Source organism: Diceros bicornis, unplaced genomic scaffold (assembly GCF_020826845.1).
Source record: "Diceros bicornis minor isolate mBicDic1 unplaced genomic scaffold, mDicBic1.mat.cur scaffold_54_ctg1, whole genome shotgun sequence".
In the NCBI taxonomy this organism is placed as follows: Eukaryota; Metazoa; Chordata; class Mammalia; order Perissodactyla; family Rhinocerotidae; genus Diceros; species Diceros bicornis.
The window spans coordinates 2,369,608-2,373,757 of record NW_026691418.1 but is presented as its reverse complement, the minus strand read 5'-3'; the positions used below and the strand labels follow the sequence as shown (position 1 = coordinate 2,373,757).

The window sequence follows — 4,150 nt, the reverse complement described above, 5'->3', positions numbered from 1 at the left end:
CCCATCCCCTCACTCTCATTTATGATTCACCTGTGAATGGTGGTCCTGGGACAACCACAGCTGGAGCCCGGGTGAGCCTGGAAGCTCCTCCCACTCTGTCCCTCCCTGATGACAGCCCTCTGCACAGCTCCTGAGCCAGCCACCACATCCCTGCATACTTGATCATCACCTGTGCCACCAGAAGCCACCACAGGTATCTGGGGGTGCCTTTACCTTCCAAAGAGAAGCTCTCCTGCCCCTAGAAGCCAGTCGTGATCCAGGAGCTGGGAAGCCAGGGTGTGAAATTCTGGTTTTAGGACAATCATGTTGATCACAAAGATTATACCAACAATGTAGTCTAAGGCCAGCCCTCAGAGAGCCCCTAGTCTTGTGAATTAACACACCTTTATAACACAATGTGGGAGGTTTCGGGGAGTGGCACCTGGCATAATTTGGAGGGGAAGAGCTTGCTAGAGAAATTTTCACCTGAATGGAGTCTTTAAGAATGAGTAGGACGGACCATGGCAAATAGAGGATGAAGAGTTTTCCTGGCAGAGGGGATTCCATGAGCAAAGGCTCCAGCCAGAAACAACATGCTGTATGGGGAGAATTGAAACGAATTTGGGTTGCGTGAAGCATGAAGTTTAACTTGCAGTAGATAGATAAAATGAGACTGAAAGGTCAGCAGGAGCCAGATTGAGTAGAGCCTTGAGTGCCAGGTCAACAAGGTTGAACTAAACACTGAAGGCCATAGGGAGCCATGGGTGGTACTAGAGCAGTGGTGGCCCTAGTGAGGTATTCATTACAGAAAGATTTTTCTAGTAGTCCATGTGGAACATCATTTAGACAGAGCATCCATTGTGCCTGCTGGGGTGTTGGTCTGGATGAAGGAATTTAAGACTTGAGTTGGGACAGGGATGGAGTGTATGTGAGGACAAGTGTGCAAGGTGAATGGGTGTTACTGGGAGGGAGGAGGAGCTGAGCAGATATGCTGGTTCTGACTTGGGTGACCACAAGGGTGGGTAGTGGTGCCACTGTGAGAGAAGACGACAGATGATAAAGAGTGCAGGACTCTGGTGTGGTCTCAGGCCAGCTCTCAGTGATGGCCATCGCTCTCCCTCTCGTCTTGCAGCTTTGGGGCACAACCTGAACACCCTCACAGTCAGTGTCAGCATCTCCACCTTCTGGTATTCATCAGACAGGATCAACAGCTCAGCCACATTCAACTCCACTGAGAGGGTCCTGCAGAGCCTGGTGAGACCCTGGTCCTAGCAGCTCCTGGTGGGTTAAATCCCACCCAGCCCCTCCCCCAACCCCTGTCCCTCCTCCTCATCTTCCTTTCCTTCCTCCCCAGCTGGATCCTTGTTCAAGAAGAGCAGCCTGGGCCCCTTCTCCTTGAGTGGCAGACTGGTCTCCCTCAGGTAAGACCCTCCCTTGAGCACTTGCCCCTAATGACCACTTTTGTGACCACCCCTCTCTCAGTTTCCCCACTCACCTCCCATTTCCTCCTTCCTGTTCTGGCCCAAACCCCAGAGGTTTCAGGACCTCTCTCTAGATTCCCCACATCCCTCTCTCCCCAGGTCTGAGAAGGATGGGGCAGCCACCAGTGTGGACACTGTCTGCACCCACCACCCTGACCCAGTGGTCCACCATGCCTCTGTGCTGGAAGCTGAGAGTCTCCACCTGTCTGCTCTTCCTCTCAGTGGCTCCAGGCTCTGCACCCTGGAGTTTATGCATGCAGAGAGAGCACCAGCTACATTTCCGCAGCATCAGCTGGAACCTCAGCAACCTGGAGCCCACATCCTCGGAGTACACCGCCCTGCAGAGAGACACGCAGGACCAGGTGGGGTCTCCCCTCTCCCGTCTCTCCTTGCCCTGAGAGCACCCTCATTCCTCTGCCTGACTTACATCTGTTACATTATTGTTTCAATCCTTCACTTTCCCTGCGTGTCTGGGTTCTCTCACTTCCCAGAGGTGATGTCCTAGCTGCCTTCCCCATTTCTCATGTGGGTAAACTGAAGCTCAGAAATGGGAGTATTTTGCCTAAGGTCACACAATGAGTTAGGGGCAGAGCCAGGATTTGTAGTCAGGTCTCCCTTGCCCCAAGGTCTGTGATCTTTCACTGGCCCAGTGGCCACCTGCATCCCCAGGAGACATCCATCTCACCCACTCTCCCTCCCATTTGTTCTAGGTCACCAAGCTCTACAGAGGCAGCCAGCTGTGAGACATATTCCACTCCTGCCTGGTCACCGACTTGATGTAGGTTGAGGAGATTGGAAGCATTGGTTGAGCTGATGGCTGATGACTCTGAGCTCCCGTGACACATCCTTGATCTGGAAGTCACTTACATGGTGCCCATTCTCCCCCACATCCCTATGAGCTAATCCTACCATCTCCATCCATAGGTTTTCGGGGGTTGAGAAAAACATTAACATTTGAGGCCAACAACCTCCATCCTCCTCCTCCTCCTCCTCTTCTGGAGACTTTCAATAAATATCAGCAGTCTAACTGTGCTCTCCAATAGTGAAGCCACTAACCACATGGGGCAATTTAAATTTTTTATACACCATTGGGATATGATTCACATATTGTGTATGGGGGGGTGTATTTTTTAGGTTTTTGTATATACAATGTCTTCTCCTCTGCAAAACAAATAGTTTTACCTCTTCCCGTCCAATCTGGGTTTCTTTTATTCCTTTTTCTTGCCTAATTGCCCTCATTAGAACCTCTAGTACCTGTTATTAACATATGAGATGAGGGAAGACATCATTGACTTGTCCCTGGTCTTAGGGGGAAATTTTCATTCTTTCACATTGAATATGGTGTTAGCCTTGGATTTTTCATCGATGCCATTTATAAGTTGAGAAAGTTCTTTTCTATTCCTAATTTGTTGAGAGTTTTCATTTTTAGGCATGAAGGGCGTTGTATTTTGTGAAATTCTTTTCTATGTATATGATTGAAAATACGTGGTATGGCCATTATTCTATTACTATGGTGTATTACATAATCAAGTTTTCAGATATTAAGCCAACTCTTCAACTAAAGGTGAGAGATTAAGATGTTCTCAAGTCTGTCCTGGGTCTGCCACATCCCTGAGCACTTTTGGCCTTCTAGATGCCCACAAATACACTGCAGCTTTACAAAGCCCCCTGTGGACATCTCATTCCCCCAATTTTTCTTCGAAGTTTTTGGCTCACCTCTTACCTGCCGCAGCTGGAATCACTCCCTCAGGCCACTACAATATTAAACAATTAGCTCTGATTGTTTTTACCAAGTGCCTTGGGGACCCACTTTCCACCCTGGGCAAGCTCTGAGTCAAGTAACGACAAGCCCTGAACATGGGGCTTTTTCAGGGAGCTGCCAGGCAGGTCAGCTAGTGGCAGTTCGATGGGGATGGTTCTTTTCAGAGCTCTAAACCCATTATGGCTGCTTGGCTGCTGGTTGTCTCAGCCACCATTGTTCTAAGACTGATGGTTTTCAAAGTTATGGAGGATATTGTGAGAGCAGGATGGGAATAGTGAAAGTTATAGTGCCACAAAATTTGCTACCTTTATCAAGATTCCACCGTGTATCTTCACTAAACCCTCCTCAGATTCTTACAAGCCTTTGAAAAATTTCTAGGCTCTCAAAAGTTGATTTTGACCATTTTTACCAGTGTTCTCATTGTTTTTATGCATTTTCAAAAGTCCTTACTCCAAAGTTTCAAAAATGTTCTCCGTGTGGTTATTTATTTATAAATTACGTACTTGAAATTAAATTACATGAGAAATTCAGTTCCTCACTCACACACACTAGCAAAATTTTAAGTGCTCGATAACAACATGGGGCTAATAATCAGTGTATTTGGTAGTGCAGACAAATGTTTACATTACTGCAGAAAGTTCTCTTGGACAGGACCCAAAAGCAGCTTATCTAGAATCACGGTAGAATTCCAGACACCCTTGTTCATCCTTTGTGCCCTTCCAGGTCTGTCCCCCACAGTAACCACACTGGAATGGACTCCCTGTGTACCTTGCCACCGAGACTGGACAGAGTTGCCATCTATGAGGAATTCCTGTGGCTGACCCAGAATGGTACCCAACTGCAGAACTTGACCCTTGACAGGAAGAGTGTCCTTGGGGATGGTAAGGCTCCCTGGTCATTGTGAAAGGAAGTGAGGCCTTTCTGGGAA

The 4,150-nt window shown here is 48.0% G+C and overlaps 1 long non-coding RNA gene across 2 annotated transcripts; it reads left to right on the top strand.

Annotated features, from left to right (window-relative positions):
• Nucleotides 1–1,202: 1,202 nt before the first annotated feature.
• On the top strand, nucleotides 1,203–1,805 carry LOC131403060 (uncharacterized). 2 transcript variants are annotated; one of them, XR_009219182.1, is made up of 3 exons: nucleotides 1,203–1,233; nucleotides 1,334–1,400; nucleotides 1,692–1,805. It is a non-coding gene; the product is annotated as an uncharacterized LOC131403060 (long non-coding RNA). The 2 variants fall into 2 exon arrangements; XR_009219181.1 differs by having other exon boundaries at nucleotides 1,683–1,805.
• The last annotated feature ends 2,345 nt before the right edge of the window (nucleotides 1,806–4,150 follow it).